Here is a 23,040-nt window from a genome sequence, read left to right on the forward strand (position 1 = left end):
GAAATCTGCCCCCCAAATCCCTTTCGTTATTAAGAAATAAAGAAAACAATACAGCTCACATCTCCATGGTTGAGGTGTTAAAATAGTTTTACTATATATCGGGAGTGGTCACATATTTACAGAAAGTAGGCTAAATTAAAACGCTGTGTCTTCGCCAGACTTTGTAAGGACACAGCATGGCTTTCTGTCAGAAGGCAGGTATTCTTCTTGTGTTATCTGCATACAGTTTCACTTCTTGAGGAGCATCCTGGCAAAGTCCTCATTGGACAGAGACTTGGATTGAGTGTCCGGGCTTGTGGTTCCAGGTCCTCCGTGCACTCCATCTGTCTCAGTGGTATGTGGTGCAGAAACGGTCCCGTTCTCTGCTTTGGCATCTGGAGTACTCTGCCGATACAGAGAGCGTGGCAGCAGAGAGATCTGGGTGCGTCCTTTCCCTCTTCTGAGAAGATATAAAAATGTGTAAAGAGAAAGAACTGATGTGTTTCAGTTAACCAGGATTATGAAGAAAACAAAAAGAAAAACAAATTAAAATAAGACGATGTATATCCACAAAATGCTTTGTCAGAAAATGATGTATGATAGTAGGGCTGCACGATTTGGGTGGGAAAATGTAATTGCAATTTTTCTGATAAATCTGATAAATCAACTGATTTCAAAATGTAACCACATTTAATCTATTTAATGTGAATATTGAAGAAACATAATAGCAATTCTATTTTATAGTATTATAGTAAAATTAGAACTTATCTTCTTATTTCTTCACCAGATCATGAGTAAAGCCTGACCGATATATCGTTTTGCCAATTTTATCGGCCAATATGAGACTGTCACAGATATATCGGTATATGTCGCCGATATGCCACTGATATGAACATTTTTTTTACAGAACATAAAATTGCAGATAAAATGCTTGTAAATGGTGTAATTACATAGTTTGTCCAGCAGAGCATCCATTGTTTGCTACTGGCAACCTGGATTAAACGCTTTAAAGCTTAAAGTCTGTGTACAGTAAATTCTGAGAATTGTTTCTAAACACATTATAAATGTTACAAATGCATTGCGGAAACATGTTACAAAGACTGTGAATTATGTAGTACTTATTGTGGAGTTAAACAGTTAAAGGGTTAGTTCAGCCAAAAATTTAAATTATGTCATTAATGACTCACCCCCATGTCGTTCCAAACCCGTAAGACTTCCATTCATCTTCGGAACACAGTTTAAGATATTTTAGATTTAGAACAAAAATTACGACTTTATTCAGCATTTTCTTCTCTTCCGGGTCTGTTGTTATTGGGCGCACCAGAAAACACGTCAGCTGCGTCGTACGTCAACAGTCACAGCAGTCGCGTTCACAACAGACCCGGAAGAGAAGACTATCTTGAATAAAGTCGTAATTTTTGTTATTCTTGGAGCAAAATGTATTTTCGATGCTTCAATAAATTCTAACGGACCCTCTGATGTCACATGGACTACTTTGATGATGTTTTTATTACCTTTCTGGACGTGGACAGTATACCGTACATACATTTTCAATGGAGGGACAGAAAGCTCTCGGACTAAATATAAATATCTTATACTGTGTTCCGAAGATGAACGGAGGTCTTACGGGTTTGGAACGACATGAGGGTGAGTCATTAATGACATAATTTTCATTTTTGGCTGAAGTAACCCTTTAAACAGGTTTTCACCTTTTTCGTTTTAGAATTTTTTTGGTTGGGCTAAAATCATGACTCGATCACGAAACGGAGTCACTGAGCATGGCCCCTCCCCAAACACTATAAGACGTGTGTTTGACTTGAAGCAGCACCTGCGCAGATCAATCGGTGTTTGTGACATCAAAGTACAGAGCTATAGAGAGCAGACAGCTTCTCATGCTTTCGAATCACTCTTGTGTTATACACTGATCGTTCTGCACAGCCCTCGTTCAAGTCGAGGTGCGCTCATTCAAAACAGTTGCATTCAATCCTTCGCTGGCTGTGCTGATTTAAATCTAGCAGTTCTTTTGTGTTTGTGACGTAAGTTCAGTGACGTAGGTAGTGACGATTCTCTCCGGACAATCCGTGATCAGGGGAGTTTACACGTCACGTTTTGGTAACGGTACAGTTCACTTGGAACCTCAACCGAGGTGGTACTAAAAAAAGTACAAAGAACCAGGTACTGTACCCAGTGGAAAACTCTACAAAAGTGAACCATACCAAGCCGTACCATGCAGTGGGAAAAGCGCCATTATATATTTAAAATATAAACCTCACTAACAGAAGGCTGCTTTCAATTTCAAATACTGACACACGCTTTGTTTGTGAAGACTGCTCGTGCATGCGGCTGTGCATGGCTCCGTGTAATGCAATTGTGTCTCAAAATGGTTTTATGATGCAGAACTACTGTAAACACAGCCAGTTATGTCTTAAGGGATTAAACAGACTCCCCCGGCCTCCTTCTCCCCTTCACCTAGCGATTGTAATTACATCAGCAAATTCGGCACATTAGCGATAGAAATGCAGTGCTTTCCAACTTCATTAACATTTTATGGTATTACAACTGTGAAATTACAAACAAAAAATACACATTCTGCGATATGAACTGAAATTAATTGTGAATTTTATTAACATTAAATAGTCCTCCTCCCATTTTCACCTCAAAATTCTCCCCTGATGAGCTGCCACTGGCCTAGGTCACAGGTTTTCAAGCCCTGGGACAAAATGTGATGCTTTAAGGAAAATGTATAGCCTATATAATAAAAAAAGGTGAAATATATCTGACTTAAGATAACAAATTTAAAACAGAAGTGTGGCAGCGCTCCAAGTTCATGTAAAAAAAAAAAAAGGATGACAACGCCATTCTTTTTGCTTTATTTTACAAGAGCAAAAATCTTCTGTGTTTTTATTGTGAGTGTGCACAAATGAAAGTAAACGCTTTCGCGAATTATATCTTACTCCAAAAAGTTTTTATTTATTTTTGTATTTTTTAATGTCTCAGCTGTTTCGATCACGCTGGCGCCTGGGGCGCACATATTCTAGCAATAGTTCTAGCAATAATTTAAATAGACCGTAGTATACCGGTCCAATCTGCTGTTAAAGGCCGTTTTTGCTCATGTGAAGAGGATGATCTTTTCCGTCTATATGTGAATGCATGTAAAGTACAAGCCTAGTTTACATAATAAATAATAGTTTAACATTCAAACACATTGCGAATATGGAAACATTTGGATTTGTGCCGAATGAGACGTGAGCAATAACCTCCAAATACAGTGGCGCAAAAAGTGGGTATGCGCTATATGCGGCGCCAGGGGTGCAACTATCCAGTGTTAGGGGGGTATACAGCAAAAAAAATTTGCCCCCCCCCCCCCCCCCCCCCCCATTTTATCATTTTATTATTTAAAAAAAAAATTAACCATCGCTTTGGCGCCCCCCATGGTACGGTGCCCTGAATTTGGGTGTGAATTGCAGTCAAAAAAAAAAAATATTTGCCTGATCTTTTCTTACAACTTGTGACAAGCATTCCGCACATGCAGCTGACATAACTTTAAATAAACGCAAAAAAAAAAAAAAAAAACTATCCAGTTATGAAGTGTTTTTTTGTGTGTGCGTGTGTTGACAACTCTTTCGCGATGTCCTAACAGCCAGGATTCCCACACAACACGTCCGGTCCGTTAAAGTCCGATTCACGACCTAATGACTCCTTTGAGCCGATTCATTATAATGAATGGTTAAAGCAATCGGTCTGCCCGTCAGTGTCTGAATCGGTGTATAACAAATCCTTACTTCTTAGAAGAACACACATCTGAAATGAGAAAGTAAGCGTGCTTACTCCATTTAGCAAGAGTGTTTAGTAAAATTTAGCCTTACTAATCCACAGTATGTATAGGCCTATGACAATGTGTAGTAAATTACCTATAAAATCATTTAGTTTAAAGATAGACTGGAGTGAGATGAAACTATATCAAAGCACAAAGCAAGCTGTTGCTAGCTAGCTGCTAATTTTATTAAATTTTATATGGTAAAAAATGACACACACCTTTTAACGCTACTTTTTCATTGATATGATTATACTAAAATAATTATCAGGTCTATCAAAAAAGGATTTTATCTTTCAAAACTATGAAAGCCAGTCGTGGAAAAAATCACAGCCTTTTTGCAAAGATGGAAAGAAAGGATGACAGTGAGAGTGACAGGTAATATCTGTGTCTGATAATTGCATAATTAGTAAATAGATAAATTGAAATACCTTTGACCGAAGGTGATCGTTTTTTCATGAATAAATAGGATAAGAAAAAAGATCACAAACTGTTTCTTTGTATTTATTTTAAGTTTAACATTTATTGTCAATATTGGGCTTGCGGATCATGTGGGTACTAGGGTACTCTTTGCTGTGTGTGGATGACCATGTCAGGCAGCCACCACCGAAGACCAATTTTGACCCAGGAAAAACCCCGCGATGGAAGTGGTTCTTTGACTGTGCAGCACAGCCACACGCGCCACAGTTAGGCCTTTGTTTGGGATGATTTTATTTTAAACGCCATAATGTCAGTTGAAAACATTGCAGTTGTGTTTTAAAATACAACAGCGAGCACCACTAAACCATTTAAAGAGGCACATATCTCCGTGCCAGGATAGAAAACAGTCAACAAAGTAAACTGATCTCAAACATATTGCGCGCTCTCTTCATTTTATCAAATGATCTTAATCACATCTATCCATTTTATAATCCTGCTACTAACATTCTATTTAGACTAAAACCCCTTTAATTCAAGTGGGAAAGTTTTTTTTTTTGTTTGAGTGGCTTTTGCACATCCAGTCATACCGGTGACTGCGTGCCGCTGCAATAGACGCATTTTGCAGCATTAAGGTTAACGATTAATCGATTAATTGATCGTTAATTTAAACGACGATCGATCATGGAAATGATCGAAAATTTACATCCCTAGTACTGTACTATAATATACACACAAAAAAAATAACACCATATATATATATATACACCTTTTTTTTACTACCAAATATCGGCCCTCAGAAAACCCATATCGGTCAGGCTCTAATCATGAGCCACTTCACTCACACAGTCAGTATTTTTGTATTTTTATCTAAATTAAATTGCAGCTTTGATAATCACACAACTTGCAATATTCATTATTTATCATTCAGCCCTACATAAAGTTTACAATTTAAATAAAAAGGCACATCTGAAACCTCTTACTTTGAAAAAAAACAAAACTTACCACAAATTTCAACCATAATTGTCTTTCCTCTGGAGACACAGGTCTTTGCATCCAAGACCACAAATTTTCATAGCATAATTACTGACATCCACATAGCAGTAATTCAACACAAGTGACCAGCTAACCTGGCGTATCTAGTACTTACGCGCCCTGAGGTTGCCTTGGCATCGCTGCCCCTAGGAGTCGACTAGGCACTCCTTTATCTTCCATCATTCTGCTCGGGGGTTGCTAATGGCAACAGAGAGTGTGAAGTTCTCCAACATGCTGCCGTCCATCTTCAGCACAGCCTGTGAGGCCTGTGCTTCATTCTCATATTCTACATACGCCAAACCCTACAGAGCACACAAACACAGTAATGTTAAGAGACGACATATTCCTTTGATTATTTGTTTAACTCTTGGACATGTATCTACAGGAATATGAATCAGTGTTTCCCATATATTGATTTATTTGTGGCAGTCTGGCACAATATCAAAACTGACCGCCACAAATATATTTTCCAGAAGGCTTTGACTCTGTTGAATAAACATGAGCACTGCATGTTTCAAAGTCATAACGCGGCATGGGTGTTTTTATATGATTATATCTTTGAAGGGAACTTTCTGTCTTTAGAAATGTTTCAGTGTTATTTTAATTTTATCTTTCCCATAATGTCTGATAAAGCAGTGTTTCTGAGTGGAGCGTTGCTTCGATTACAGCAGTTACGGAGAAACCAATATTTCTGCCACTCCAAAAGCGCCTCCTGCTGGCAGAGGATTAATTTGCACTTTCAATCAATCAGTCGTCTGCTGTTTTATATATAGCCTATATTTCCCCCAGGGGAAGTGCCGCCACACATAGAGTGTAAGTCTGTGGGAAACACTGTGAATATTATATTCTGAGAAAATTTGCTTAGAGATTACTATACAGGGTTTCAGGTTTTATAAAGGTAAATTTAAGACATTTATACAATATGTCTAAATGTGTTCTAAAATGTAATCTAGCAAACAGACACAAAGACTTGTATTAGCAAACACTTCAAAGTTTAAAGCTTAGCAAATGAATCTCCATTACTACTTAATTCATTTGAAAAGGCCTGAAGCAGCTTCTCTGTCCCAAACACTGGAATATGTCAAGACTATAACTTTTACTGTTCCTTACTGATCACACGTGCAAAAAAGCAATGCTGTGTCTTACTTATTTGTTTGCTTCCTTATAATCTGATTTCCAGGGCAAATATCTACAATATTCTTGAATCAAAATACATTTACTTATGTATGTAAGGGCTGTCAATCGATTACATTTTTTAATCAAATTAGTTACACGATGTGGCGATTAATTAAGCGCATATTAATCGCACATCAAATCAGGATGAGAAATTACCCACAAAAGTTAATTTAATTTAAATTATATGTAATTTAATTATATTTAATTTTGTTATATGAAAAAAAGAATGAAATAGTCATTTATGTTGAGCTATCTCTTTAATTCGTTTTTAATTGATATGTTTTTTTTCAGATTTCTTTTCATATGTAAATATTAAATCATTTTTTAAATAAATTATACTGTAAATAAGAAACTAAAACCACCAGTAGGTGGCAGTAAATGTCTTAATGAATAAGTCTGAGTCATTTATTCACTCATTCATTTTCTTTAAATTGCTAATTCATTCAGAAATTCTGTGTTGCTAAGAGATGCACAACAGTTTTACTGTGGCTTTAAGAGGTAGCCACATTTTGCATTGGCAAAAAACTGAGCAAAAGCAAGACAATATTGGTCTACAAATAGTATAAAGTTGTTACATATTTATTGAATTGTTGTATAAAATCAACATCACATTTGCATTTGTGCTCATGTTACATTGCAATGTTTTTTTTTGTGGATAACTGTATATTTATGTTAATGACAGAGGCCTTGATTGAGGCCTACACACCTTGGCGTTGCATGGAGAAACGGGTTGGTGACCAGACCGGTGGTGACCAGCCGGATGGCTTTCACTGTGCCGTGCTGTTTACAGAGATCTCCAGTGTCTCTTTAGTGCATGTGTAACGGCAGACCCGAGGATAAAGATCTTGTGCTTCTCCATTGCTGTTTTGTACTTGAATACCTAAAACACATTATACAAATGATTAACATTTAAGAAAAGGGTGATAACCAATGTACAAGAAAAATGTGCAAGAAATTGTGAAGAATTGTGAACATCAGGAACACTGAAACACCCCGGTCACAATTGAGTAGTATACATTTCTAAATACCTTGAAGTCAGGATTCTTATTCTTGTCCAAACAAAGGAGACACATACATGGCCGCCCATCCCACCTCCTTCCTGTCCAGTTTCAGTGCCTCAGGTACAGCCAGTCGGGCCTCAAACTGCACATAGCAATAGCCTCTAAACACACCGTTCATCGAAAACACTGGCCGCACCTGCTGTACCGTCCCACAAACCCTGAAACAATGCTCGCAGCTTGCCCTCTGGGTCATCCAGATTAAAAGCCAAGTTACTGACAAATACACAATTTTCATCTATGCGCTGCTCCTTCGATACGTCCTGGGGTTGTTTGCGGTGCTTCAGATGATCCCCCCCGCTGGTTTACGTACGGAAACCAGGTGGCTCAGTTTACGTGGGTGGAGCTCGTCGGCCGAAAAGCCCACTTTCTGTTCCCCATGAGCTCCTCTGTGGCCCTGTGCTTACCAAAGTCGTCCTCCCCCCTCTGAGCCTCTTGGACGGCAGCTCTGCACACATTTTGATATCTCAGTACAGCTGAAATCTCTAAACCACCCACTGTTAGCTTTACAAATTTTTTTTTTTTTTTTTTTTAAATGACTGCTAATTTCTCTGGAAACTGGATATTTTTTTTAACACAATAGAATTACGCAACTTAAAAAGCTCTTCATCCATACCTGCATCCTCTCCCCATTCCTGCTCGTACTCGTCATCAGCTTTCTCCGTTTATCCCCCGTTCTGTTTTACTTCTGGCTATTTTTTTGGCCTTTTTATCTGCCTTGGCTTTCCTCGCCGTGCTCGGGCTTGCTCCTCCTCTTGCTTGGCTTGGAGAGCCTCTTTTTCAGCCACCTGCAGAAACAGAATTCACAATGATCGAAAAGCGCAGCAAAAGAACATGTCTACATGGCGAGCTTGCTGACAAATACATTAAACATAATAACATACAGTAACTCTTGCTCTCTTATTTCTGTTATTCATAAAGGACAAACAAATTTAAATGCATGCCAAATATAAAAAAAAAAAAAAAAAAAAAAAAAAAGCCAATTAAACACACACTCTCTCTCTCCTCTTTGACTCTGTTGATGATTTTAGTCTCTGTTTTTTGGACTGCAGCATCCCAGTCTTCCAGAGAGCCCTGTGAGAGACAACACCCACAATAAAACCTTAAAAAGCTGGCAACCCATATAAACAGCAATCTATATATGCATCAATTTAACTCACCCTCCACTCTTTCAAATAGTTGAGCAGGACATCACAGACATGCTCAGGATAGTCTGATGTACACTGTACACTCTGTGGAGAGCTTTCCTGCAGTGAGAAGAAGCATCTCCATATGAACAAACATATAAAAAGAGTTACAACATGCAACATTACATTACCTGGCAAGTCTGGCAATGTTTTAAAGACAAAATTAAATCAAAAATAACATCCACCCTGACTTATTATTAATACAACATCACTCTGAAAAAAACGAAATGCTTGTTTTCATAATATTTCATGAAAATGTAATAGATTGCTCAATCCCTAAAATTGAATTGATTTTTCTGCTGACATAACCAAGGTCTAACAAAAATTACAAAAATAATGCTGTGTCTAAAATTCAGAGACCACTAGTGAAAATGCTTAGTTTTGGCCCCCAAATGTACACTCCCCCTCACCCTCCCTTAAATCAACAGAATATTTAATCACAGCAGAATTCAACCTGCATGAACTCCACAAGATTGCGTAAAACCTTGTGATTCATGTTCCTCCATCATCCATAATTTGAGAATGATCCAAAAATCATAAATGGAAGTGAAAAAGCATCTCTCATGGTTGCAACAAACTGTTGAAAACAACTGACCTTTCCAGGTTGTGTAAACGTATTCCAGCCACATGTTGGCATGTTTTGCATTTCCTTTTGTCATGATGCTGTCCCACAGTTCAACGGGCCTTCTGCATGTTCTTACAGTTGTAAGGCCTGGTTTAAAGCAATCAAGCACAAGCAGCACTAAAAACCAACTACAGACAGACTGAGTAATCAGCATAACAACCATTAGTGTAATGGAGGATGGACAGAATGCAACAGTATAGTGTTTCCTCACTCTATCCTTGCCCAGATCTGCATTATTGGCAGGACAGATCTCCACTTTCACTGAGTTAACCCTGAGAAGTGAGAAAGTAGTTACATGTGCCTTTTTCTCCAAGTCTGCTCTCTCATACCACATAAAAACAGACACGATACTTACTCTCTTCTACATCCTGTTTGTTCAGGTAGTCAAGGGAGCGTGCAAAAGCTGCCCGCAGGCTCATCCAACTCCCTGCTCCATTCTGCAATGATCACACAAATCCATCAATAATAAATACATCAAATTCACTCATCTGATATCAGCTGCCAAAACTTTGAAACGTAAGAGCAGATCAGTAATAAGACATAAAAAAGGCATATGCTCTTACGCTTTGCTGAAATCAACAACGTCTCCTCAGGTAGTCCAGAAAACGATTGCCAGATTTCTACATAATCAGTCGCAAACTGAATGAACCCTGCGTTCAGGGCCTTTTCAAACACATCTGAGAAAAAGAAATTACAATGCTTGTTAATGTCAATTCTTGTGTGTTAAAAATCACTTATTCCATTTCTGAAAAATGTTTCTGGCATTCATAAACTGATTCAATATTGCTATCAGTGTTTTCATATTTTTAAACCATTGAACTTACATGATTTCATGAACTATTTATACTAAATACTCACCGACCACTTTATTAGGTACACTTGTTCAACCGCTTGTTAAGGCAAAATCATCTCATCAGCCAATCAAGAGGCAGCATGTCCATACCTTTATGACCACACTGTACCCATCTTATGATGGCTACTTCCAGGGACTAACGCACAAATAGGGTTGGGAATCATTAGAAATTTTCCGGTTCCGATTCCGGTTCCACCTGACGGTTCCGGTTCCGATTCCGGTTCCATTAAAATCATTAAAACAATATTAAAAAAATTGTGGTAAGGAAAAATGCACAAATACTCAACTACTCAATGCTCAATACTGTTTTATTACTTACTGTGAACTTTAATTTAAAGTTTGGAAATGTCAACAAAATGTAACATATATTACAGTATACATCTTCACAAAAATAGTTTTGGTAATTTTAAAAAACTTCCCGTTCCGGTTCCACATAAAAAAAAAATTATTATGTTTTTTACTATTTTACCTTCATTGAATGTAGTGTTGCTGGAAGGTAAGTAGTACATGTTGAGTAATGCTAGTCACATCCATCATCAGCATGTGCTTCAAAGTTGATGTTTTTTACACTATCAATAACAATTTTGCTTTTCAAGCAGGCATAAGCTGGTTGGCCAAATAGTCCCTGAGGGCTAATACTCTTGTTTATTTCCCTAAATAATGAAATATGAAAAGAACTGTTAGCTGTTATACTTATATAACCATGTACACACACTCTCCATTAAGCTCCTATTTTACAAATAATAATATAATGCAGTCAGGAGATGGTGTGATGCAATAATGGTTTCCACATTTTTTATACATTTTAAAATGCATGAACATAAATATTTTCCATCACTTTGTCTATCACTCTTGAAATGACATGTACACTAAATAATCTAACCCTCATACAACAACTGCAATCTATTTATTTCGTGGTCCAAGTTGACGTCCGTATGTATGTTTAATGACAATATGGGACAAATATAATTTAGTGGCGGCAGGTGTGCTGCGAGCTGACGGTACATTTACAGTCCTGATAAAAGGATGTGCCCAGTTATCAAAGGCGCGAGTGGTGCGCGTACAGTCGATGGAAAACAATGTGTTCAGTAGTTAAAGATGCGAACGCAGCGTGTCTGTGGAATGCGCATCATTGGAATCAATGTGCTCAGTAAGCAAAGAGGCAGGGGCGGCATTTCTGTTATTTGGTTTATGACATCCTTTATGGGAAACGCCGAATCGTCAGAACACCGGTTGCAAGGCTGCTCACAGCACTTGGTCACGTGTCGCACCAGAACCGTTTTGGAACCGAAACTTAGAAATTGCTCACGGTACTGCTTCTTTTCAATGAACAGAACCGGTTCTGAATAAGAATCATATGCTTCCCAACCCTATCACAAAGCTCAAATCATCTCAAACTGGTTTCTTGAAAAATGACAGTGGGTTCACCTATGCTCAAGTGGCCTCCACAGTGACCAGTTTCTCAATCTAATAGAGCACTTTGGGATTTGTGTGATGGAACGGTTTTAGATTTTGCATCATGGATGTGCAGCTGACAAATTCTGTAGCAAATATGCGTGATGCTATTAGGTCAACATGGACCAAAAATCTCTGAGGAAGTTCCAGGAAAACTTGAGTGTCTGCCACAAGAAATTAAGGCAGTTCAATCACTCGGTACTAGCAAGATATTGCAAATAAAGCTTAAAGAGGCCAGTGAGTGTAGGACTTTCAAAGACTTCACAAAAAATGTCAAAACCAATATTGTGATTAGCATAACTAGAATAAGATTTTCTTTTTTTAATTCCCTGATATTTCCTTTTTTTTTTTTGGAGTACCTGTCACAGTCCGATGATCAGCCCCATGCCCTCTCTAGAGCCAAAAGATAGCTCTTCCACAGGCCCATGGTCCAGGGACAGTTCCCTGACGGCTCGCTCATGAGCAGATACCACGATAGGTCTTTAATTTTTCAACTGACGATCCTGAGGTTAGAACAGAAAGAAAAAAAAAATTTAATTAAGTCACATAATCATTTGTGCATTTTTTAGCAGTCCAAGTACATGAGTAAACAAGCCAACAGGGACCACTAAAACAAACATTACATTTAATCACCTAAACATTCTGACTGTGGAATACAACTAGAACATTTCTAATTTGACATAAAAAATAGGGAAAGGTCCTGACATCCTGTTCAAAACATGGCTGGCTGTTGAAAAGGTCAGAAACATCAGAAATATGGAATACGTTTCAGACAGATGCAGAGGAAATGAGAATATTATACTATGTTGTTCTAGAAGGAAACATGTCTGCACCCTCAGGTTTTCAACTTTACAGCATGTAAAGTTATTGTGAAGGATTAACTGGGGACAGGATCGCATCATTTCTTGATTAAACCAAACAGCTGATTGGAGGGAGCGAGATCGCCACAACTCTTCTTGCTTGTTACCTACTAAAGGACTTTTCACATAAAATGCAAAAATAGCAGATGGCCCACTTACAGAAAAATGTAAACAAATATACATCTGGATGAATCACAAGCAAATTCATACCGGTTACAACCCCCCAAGCGAGGTAAAAAACAGATTATATAATTTGCATGATATAAATAGCAGCATTAATATCTTTTCAGACACCTTTTCATACCAACAATACTGATGTGGAATGCACATGCAGATATACATATATATGCATTTCATACATATAAAATAGCAACTTTTTTGATGAAAGCTGAATACTCTTTCCCAGTTTGAAGAAATCCATAGGAATACATTTCTATTCAGTCTTGCATAAAAAGGCCTTGGGAAATACAGAAGCTTAAGGTCATAAGCCAATTTTACAGTCTTTTTCGCGCCTTCTGCACCAAAGCCACTGAACATGCTTCAGAAAGCGCAGGTGTGATTTTTCGATGAGTAGTCTGAAAATGATTATAATCCCCCACCCAATCTAGCGCTGCTGTTCTGCGGTTCAACCCGCCATTTACCAAGCACCTCTTTTGCTCAAAGATTACATGTAACATCAAGCTAAAGGAGACACTGAGTAGGGAATCACTCCTTCATTGTACGAAAAAATGTAATCTACAGCCAAGATAAAATCTGTTCCGTGGGAAATTGCCTTACATCAACTAATCATTCAGGAAAATGTAATATTGCCTCTATAAATGGAGAGATGCATAAAAAATCTCTGCTTTGCCAATTTCCGCCAACTCAACATCTGCCTCACTGCTCTGCAAAAATGACTTCATCAAAGACTGAATGATGATATCTGGCTTAAGTATTGATCATGGCTGCCAATCGTTCTTTAAAGCATACCAAGTATTGTTAGTAGGAACGTGAACATTTGGTCGAGTGCTAAAGTATGACAGATAAACAACCTAGGCAAATACTTTAGATCTGGAATGTGGTGGATGGATCGATGTTAGTTATAGATAAAATGTTCATTCTTTTCTATGGAAAAACTGATCCAACACTCGATCCTAAAGGGGTGCAAGGTCATCAGTTACATAGGAGGCTTTAGATACAATACAGCACTTTGCAAAACCAAAGTATAACCCCCTATCATCCATTAGGCAAAAGCAAGCTCCGTGACCTCACAGTGTGAGGTGCAATAATTTAGTTAAGCATCTCAATTTAATCACCTAAGAGACTACAAGGATGAAGGCTCGATTTATTTATTTCACACATCCATAGCTGCCAGGAATTCAACTGCCCGATATGGGCTTCCACCAAACACACTTCAGCCGTAGCCCTTATATGGCAGAAGTTCATTAAGTTCCAGTCATTGAATCAGAAACGCGCACAAATGGATTGCAGCTTTGGCTGCTAATATGTGGAGGTGTCATTCTCTCCCACATCTCATTCTCATATTTTATCTCTCCTTACGCCCTCCCACCATCTCTCTTTCTGCCCTCGTTAACTCGCCGTTTTTCCTCCCTCTCCCTACCTCCATCTGGTGAGGTGCTGCTCTTCAATATGTTCTCAGCTGCAAGTACACTGCTGCGCAATTTGTGGCTGTGCTCTCATTACCCTCCCATTAAAGCAAATAATATGTTCTGAAATAAATGGAGGGAGGTGGTGGGGATTTGGCCATGTGTGGATCATTCAGTTGTCTTGGGGCTGTGAACAGTGCTGTTTGGTGCAAAGCAGAACATGTTGCTTAACGCAACATCGCTCACCAGATATGTGGTGGTATTTGAATCCTGCAGGTCCGGCACAAGGCAATTCTCCGCCACGCCCGCACGCATCAAATATGATCTGAACCAGCAGAGACCGGATCTTCCTTCCTTCATTTTCAAAATCTATGTAGGCTTGATACTCTCGCAAGCTTTGGGAGGTTCAGAGACGCAGCGATAGAAATGCGAAAAAAGAACATGCGTTAGAAAGCAACAAATGAGAAACAACATCTTTTTGTACATAACAGGAAAAAAAGTCATACAGAAAAGTAATTACATCTGTTCTAATGAAACGACGTGCAACGAGCATTTATTATTGCTAGGAGTTTAGTGACTGGGGTAATTTAAGTGCCCACATGGGCCAACAGCTGCTGAACTAACAAACAGCCCATCTTTACAATTACATTGTTAATTATAATGCCACTATTAGAAATCACTTCTCTTTTTCTGGGAACATGTCAAGAGGCCTTCACTTTTTCTATAGCAAACCAGAGTCAGGTTGAAATTGCGTTGAAAACAGAATCTGGTTCTCAGTTCTTGTCCTGTGATTGTTGATGTGAATTTTTACTTAGTTTTATATTGAGAAATACTACAGCTTAAATAACAGAAATCTAAGTGTTTCATTGTACATATTAATTTTCTGGGAACTGCTTCCTCCTGCCCACACAAACAGGGTCATGATTAGTTTACATCCTTGTCAGGCTGAAGTCTATAAGCTGGACTACAAGCTTTTAAAGTCACACATTCACTACCAAATACCATTTGGTTTCTTCTCTAATTGCGGCTGAATGGTCCAAGACAATAACAGGATTTCTAAGAGGGGAAAAAAAGGTATTATAGACCAGTTGATTTTGCCCATCAGGAATCAATTTAATAGTGAAAACGTGTGCGGGATTTTCGCAGTCAACTGTGAAGGATTTCCTGCCAACCCCAAATGGCTCAAGCAGCACTTAGCGATGTCAGCCAAACAGAGAAGTGTGTTTCAAGAGATGGTTCACAGTCTTTAATGTTTGATGAATCTGACAAGAAGAAAATGAAGAAATAAGGGGAACACAAAAAAAGACCAAACAAGTGGTAATAAAGTAACTAATCTGGGATTAGTTAAAATGAATTTAGATTTCACTGAAATTTTTTTACTTCTTCCTGGAACTAGGTGCGATGACGCATATGGCTTTGTACAAGAGCTTTCATTGCCACGATGTTTTATTTATTATACTTGGTAGACTGATTTTTGGCTTCAAGCAGGGCTATCTGCTAAAAGATTATTTAAAATCTCAATCTACCATCTTTACCACCACCAGCTGTTTGAAAGACAATAATTTTCACATTAAATTATTAACAGAAACCTCACAATCAGAAAACCCAAAACATGACTGTACAGCAGAGTGAGACAAGTGTGCCGAGTTACCAAAGCCTCCTCGGAAAGGTTTGGCCTTTCTCCAACTGTTGAAGGGCACGCTCTGTACCATGGCGTGCTGCGAACCATTCTCCATCCCCGGTACGCCATCGTCAGCCCAATCAGAGTATTCCCTCATATTGTTCCCAACCATATCTACAAACAAATATCAACACGACAAGAGAAAAAAAAATCAGAAAGCAAGATTTTGAAAGCAAATCTTACAATATTTCTGTGTTGCAGTGACATACAGTGTTTGTTCTGTTTCAAAGAATGCGTGCAGAAAAAAAACAATAAAACAGTATTTCCCGTTACTACTACTGCTTTCCTCAACCTATGTCCATCACTAACAAGGGTACCTTTCTGACAAGAGAAAAAGGCTATATAAACATGAGCACGTCGCTGTCACCGAAATGCCTAATCTGTGATCTGGCTTCTCATAGCTGAGGGGGGGAGGAATGTGATCAGGACTAAGCGTTCTCCTCTGCATCTCCCGTGCCAAAAGCAGACGGCAAGAGAGAAGATGAAAGACAAAAAAACATGGCTCACAAACCAAGACCATCTGGCTATCTGCAGGCTGCTTCCATTGGCTCTTCTGTCCCCAGCCTGTGTTACATCTGTCTGGCAGTGCTGCGTGTCTACCTTTGGACAGGAACTATATTACTTTTGGGCGTCAGAGTTGTCACATTACACGAAACCACATGCAACGATCAATTTTATTTGTAATTTAACGTCTTAATCACCCCTAGTGGACCAGAATTCTCAGTTTCGGTTCTAGGCATGTTTTTTCTCACATTTATTTTATTTCTCTCCACTTGCGCAAATCTCACAGGTCATATTACTAATAAGTCTTTGGGCATCAGTTCTGCTGACCCTTTTTGTCGGGTGGACTAAGTGGCTTCCGATTAGTTACCATTCCAACACAGGAAAAAGAAAAGAAAAGAATGGAAGGTGGAGGGACTGAAGGAGCCACAACGAGAGGCAACAGGAACGGATCTCGAACCCATCAGAGGTTACTGGCTAACTGCCGTGCCCTGAAGAGCGTGTGTATGCGTTTCGATCTGGGCGTTCAACAACTCTTGCTGCTCCTGTGATGAGCGCTGCCAGTAGGAGGCTACTAAAATAGCGAGAAGGGTTAACAACACTTATACAAACCAAACAACAAATGCAATCATTTTAAGATCATGTTAGTAACATTCCACATCGTTCCTTCTCATTACTATGCATGTGATATTTAAGTTCTTCCGTTTTGGGCTATTTTTTATTGCCTTTAATGCCTGCTGATATTCTGTAATAACTGGTAGGAACCCAGAGTACATACCTTTACTGTGGACAGATACACATCTCAAACTCCCTGTAGGCCGTCCCATAGTGAGAGCCCTTTAGTCGTGTGTAAAGCCCCACTGCAGTCAGGCGCCACTCTCAAGATGGAGCGCACCCGCATCAATGCCTCCCTGGGCTCCCATTCCCCCGATGGAGTACTGTACGTATTCCAGCCAGATCTCTGGACCTGTGGATGGGTTTACCAGTATATTTTTTAATATCCCAGCACAGGATTACCTCAAAACAATCCATTTTACAATTAAGCAGCAATTACATGTTATTTATCAGATTATTGATGGTAACAGATGTAGTATTTAAGTACTTATTTATGTATTTATTTATGTTTTATGTTTTAATGCCATATCAGCAACAATGGATATATTCATGGCAACATTAACAATATCATTTCAATACATCATTATACAACAATAATATAACTTTTTCTTAAGAAACAATCATAATACAAAAAATAAACAAGAAACAAAAATAGTACTGATAAAAATCATATACAATATTTCAGTTTAATCAGTGAGAGAAATTATACAATTCTTCCAGGAGGAGACTTTTTTAAAAAAAAATGTCTTTTAACAGTTATATACACTCACTGGCCACTTTAATTAGGTACATCTTGCTAGTACGGGTTGAACCCCTTTTGGTCCTTCAGAACTGCCTTAATTCTTGTGGCATAGATTCAACAAGGTGTTGGAAACACTCCTCAGAGATTTTGCTCCATATTGACATGCAGGTGGTGCAAATTTGTTCGGCTGCACATCCATGATCTTGAGAATCTCCCTTTCCACCACATCCCAAAGTGCTCTGTTGGATTGAGATCTGGTGACTGTGGAGGCCATTTGGAGTAAAGTGAACTCATTGTCATGTTCAAGAGAAACCAGTCTGAGATGATCCTGAGCTTTGTGACATGGTGCATTGTATCCTGCTGAGTAGCCATCAGAAGATACCTGGGTGCAATGTAGTCATAAAGGGATGGACATGGTCAGCAACAACACTCAGGTAGAGGCTGGGGCATTTAAGCGATGCTCAATTGGTACTAAAGGGGACCCAAAAGTATTGCCAGGAAAATATCCCACACACCATTACGCCACCAGCCCAGCCTGAACCCGTTGGAGACAGAGGCAGGATGGATCCATGCTTTCATGTTCTTTACCGCCAAATTTGGACCCTACCATCTGAATGTCGCAGCATAGTGCTGGGACTCATCATGACCAGGCAGCGTTTTTTTCCAATCTTCTATTTTCCAATTTTGTTGAGTGAGCCTGTGGTGTAGCCTCTGTTTCCTGTTCTTGGCTGACAGGAGCAGCACCCAGTGTGGTCTTCTGCTGCTGTAGCCTATCTAGCTTCAGGGGTTCGCCGTGTTGTGCGTTCAGAGATGGTATTCTGCATACCTTGGTTGTAGCAGTGGTTATTTGGGTTACTGTGCCTTTCTAATCATCTCTAAAAATCTGTCCAGTCACCTCCTCTGCCTCTGACCAATCAACGAGGCATTTTCAATTCACACAACTGCCACTCTCACTGGATATTTCCTCTCTTTTTTGGACCATTCTCACTAAACCTAGAGATGGCTGTGCGTGAAAAATCCCAGAAGATCAGCAGTTTTGAAATACTCAGATCAGCCAGTCTGGCACCAACAAACATTCCACGTTCAAAGTCATTTTAAATCCCCTTTCTTCCCCATTCTGATGCTCGGTTTTGAACTTCAGCAAGTAGTCTTCACCACATCTAGATGCTTGTAATGCACTGAGTTGCTGCCATGTGATTGGCTGATTAATAATTTGTGTTACCAAAAAAGGTGAACAAGGTAATACCTAATAAAGTGGCCGGTGAGTGTATGTATGTGTGTATGTAAGTGTGTATATATATGTGTATATATATATATATATATATATATATATATGTATATATATAAATAATAAAACAGCATTTTACAGTTAGGCATAAACATTTGATCTATTATTACACATTTGAGAAAGCAATACCAAAATTTGACCAAATCTAAGGTTCAAAGAACCGAAAAAATAAGGAATACATTTTGGAGTCACACTTACAGACATAATCCTTGACAAGCCCTCTCGAACAGCTCAGCAAGGCGCTTTCTAACGGTCTGGTTAGGTCTTTCTGTCAGGCCAGGAATTTCATCATGAGTAGAGCAAGTCAATAAATCTGTTCCTGGAAACAAAATCAGTCAAACAGAGACACACACAATGCCCCATATCACCACATGCTGAAATCTGGCACTCATTTAGATAATGTTAAATACATACATTATCCCACAGATTACTGCGCTATATAAAGAACTCTCGTTATCATGTCAGTAGAATTCATTAGAATCATTATGACAAATTCAAGATTTTTCCTGTAGGGTGTGCTGCAAAAGAAGTCCTACTCCTGGAGATCCAACTTTCCTGGAGAGTGATGGGTACTCAAACCTCAAGAACTAATCCAAAAATAGCCTGGACTTTAAAAAGCACTTAATGTTCTTTTACATTAAATAATATGCACCCACACTCTGTTGTATCTGAGAGAAGAAATCGGCTAATGCACAAAGGCAAAGAACAGAAGCGAGAAACAAAATAAGGATGTCCCACCTTCAGTGAGAGGAAAGAGTTATCATCTTCTGCACAGCCTTACGCTTGATCTGTGAAGCTTCCCTTCTTGCCACTTGGGAGTTTGATTTCAACATGGCGGTTGTAGTCAAGCGTTGATTGACAACTGTAGAGGAAATGCACATGGTGTTGACATTAGCTTTATCATGTTCACTTTGCTTGTATTTACAAAATATTACAACTAGATTGGTCAAGAGTATCTAAGTAAGTTTAAACATCTAAAGTTAGCATCTGGAAACATACTAAACTCATTCAGCATGTCACGTCAATGTGAGATTACACTTTTTTAAGAAAGATCTAAATCATGGACCATACAAGCAAAATATCCACATGACTGCAAATGCTTCTGGAAGTATGCAAGGTATGAACTAAATCCTTATATAAACTACATTCTCCATTAATTCAAATTCTTTCCAAACATTTAATAACAGCCTATACATTTTGGATGGGAGGTGGCTTCACCATCTGAACCAGGCAGGCATTCACACTGTAGTCTAGTAAGAGTGGGAGACACTTGGAACAGCGTAGTTCCCACAGAGAGAGAAACTGTGTGGGACCTAAAACAATCGGAGATGAGATCCGATAATTGCCTATCATATGTTACGGCTTTGTAATTTGGGCCACTCCATTTTTGCAGAGTAACAAGTGAAACTTTAATCTCTGCTTTCTTATGTATTGCAACTGAAGACGCACAAACTGGCTGATGGTTTGCCAGAGATCGGACACAGTTGACATTACAGCTGCTTCATGACTGTGGTTGTACAGAAAACATCAGTGACTTTGAGTTGTCAGGAATTCTCTGAACGCTGACAATACAATGGCATGCAAAGCCACAGAGACTGAACCAAAACCTGTGCATTAATCATGGAGAATCACAGATAAAGCTGTCACTCTTTGCTGGAGATAAAACATCTTAAAAATCACCATTCAAGCTGTTTTTTTTTTATCTCCTGCTTGGTCAGTTGCATCATTGCGGCATTAATAAAGACCCTTTTTAAAAAGTTGCGGCATCATTGCAGACCCATTTAATGCACAAAGAATTAATGTTCCAATTAAAGTCAAGAAGTTTTAAATGCTGGCTGTGGAAACTAACTGAAGACTGGCTTATCACACTTTTTATACCTTAAAGGGATAGTTCACCCAAAAATGAAAATTTGATGTTTATCTGCTGCGGCTTACCCCCGGCAGTGTTAGGCAGTAATGCATTACTTAGTAACACATTACTGTACTTTGATTACTTTTTTTAGTAACAGAGCAAATTTAAAGCGTTATAATTTTCAAAATATTATTAAGAGTACAGTTACAAGCCGAGGTCTCTATACGTTACTGCTGCATTACATTGCTGACAGGATGCAGTGTTTTATAATCTAGAGACTTGTAAAAAGGATGTAAGCGCACTGTCGAGTCAAGTGCCTGGATTAGAGACCTGCTCCCACATAGACCCGACGCAACAGAGTGCGGCGCCGGGACAGATGCTTCTGGCGAGCGGGTGCAGAATACTCGTGTACTGGAATGCGAAGAGAATAAAATGATGCTCGGACTTCCCCGCAAAATAGAAATATCTAAACATAAAAAATACTCTAAAAACTAATAAACTGTTCTTCATCTATTGCAACAAAAGCAATATGAACTAATATAAAATATAAACGATTAACAGGTGAAAGCATATGCAGAGAGTTAGGCTATAATATGTGTTTGCAGCGTTGAGGAATGCAGTGCTGAAATTTGCGTGCTCTCATTATAACACAAGAATTGTAGACATTATGAAAGATTCATTATGCAAAAATTTATTGTGTTATAACAGAGATTTGTGAGATTGCGATGAACTGAGATGTCTTTTAGACATTATAAATGCAGTGCTCTTTGCTGGCATTCTGCCATGCCAAACCATGCACGCAGCAGCCGCTTGCTTTAGTTAAATATAACAGTGTTCTGTAAATGTTGATGCTGTAATAACAAATATTTACCAGGAGTGTGTATGCTGGAGTTTCATAAATGGTTCATAGAGAAAAAGTAACAACTTTAACAATGTAACTAAATTACTTTTGAATAATAAAGTAATCAGAACGTAACGTGATTACTTTTTTAAAAGAAAAATAATCAGTAATCAATAATTTAATTACATTTTCAGAGTAACTTGCCCAACACTGCTGCCCCCAGGGCATCCAAGATGTAGGTGACTTTGTTTCTTCATTAGAACACAAACAAAGATTTTTAAACACAAACCATTGCAGTCTTTCAGTCATATAATGTAAGTGGATGGGAATCATGGCTTTGAGAGTCATAAAACCAATTAAAAACCTGCGGCTCCATGTATGACACAGTTATGTTGTAACAAACACAGAACGATCAGTCTGTGCAAGAAACTTGAAACAGTATTTACATGTGTTGTGTTACCTCTGATTAACCACGCAATGGCCGACCTGTTCTGAGTAATGCACTGTAACACAGCAATGCACTTATAATCTGCAATCCGCTGTAAAGCAAGAAGAAGAAGACGACGCCTCATTGCGCTGCTGGTGAGAACGCGTTCAGGACAGTTCAAACAGTTTCGGACATGCTGCCTGTTGATTTTGGACAAAATCAGAGGTAAAATAAAAACGATATAAAGACTAGTTCATTGTCTTACACAGACCTATTCTTTTTTGTGTTTTACACGCTAACTGTATCGTCACGAGCCGCAGGGGTTTTAATTTGGTTTGGTTGTGTATGTTTTTTTTTGACTGCTTAAAGCCGTGATTCCGCATCCACCGTACATTATAAGTTGAAAGACTGCAACGGTTTTGTTAAAAATCTCGTTTTTGTTGTCTACTGAAGAAACAAAGTCACCTACATCTTGGATGCCCTGGGGTAAGCAAAGATAAACATTCACTTTCCATTTCTGGGTGAATTTCATCATTATGCATTGGGCAAGAATACGTGCATCCAAGGGACTTACACTGCATTCAGGGCCTACATGTTATCAGTTCATGCTTTCCCTGAAAATCGAAACCCATAACCTTGGTTTTCCGAGCTAGACCATCTTAACAGGGACTGTTTCAACCAAAGCCCAAAAATTCAATTGTGTTCTCACTTTACTGATCCTGAAACATTATATCCAAACCTATGTGAGTTTTCTTTCTTCTTTGAAACAGTAGAAGATATTTTATAGAATGCTGGTAACAGTTAACGAGAGTAGTCATTGATGGCTAAAGTAAAGTAGCCATTGAGCTTCCATAGTAAATTTTTTAATACTATGGACATTATGGCTTCCAATAGCACGGTTAACAGAAGAGATAAACTCATACAGGTTTGAAACAATTTTGAGGGTGGAGCCAATGATGACGAAAAATTTCATTTGGAGTGAACTATCCATTTAAACCATCTATGACAAGATTAAACCTTTTGATTGTTTTTTTTTTTTTTTTTTTTG

At 38.6% G+C, this 23,040-nt stretch overlaps 1 pseudogene; it reads right to left on the minus strand.

Annotated features, from left to right (window-relative positions):
- Window positions 1-69: 69 nt before the first annotated feature.
- On the minus strand, window positions 70-15,823 carry LOC122145111 (annotated as a pseudogene).
- Between the last annotated feature and the right edge of the window lie 7,217 nt (window positions 15,824-23,040).

Source organism: Cyprinus carpio, chromosome A5 (genome assembly GCF_018340385.1).
Source record: "Cyprinus carpio isolate SPL01 chromosome A5, ASM1834038v1, whole genome shotgun sequence".
NCBI classification, from domain to species: domain Eukaryota; kingdom Metazoa; phylum Chordata; class Actinopteri; order Cypriniformes; family Cyprinidae; genus Cyprinus; species Cyprinus carpio.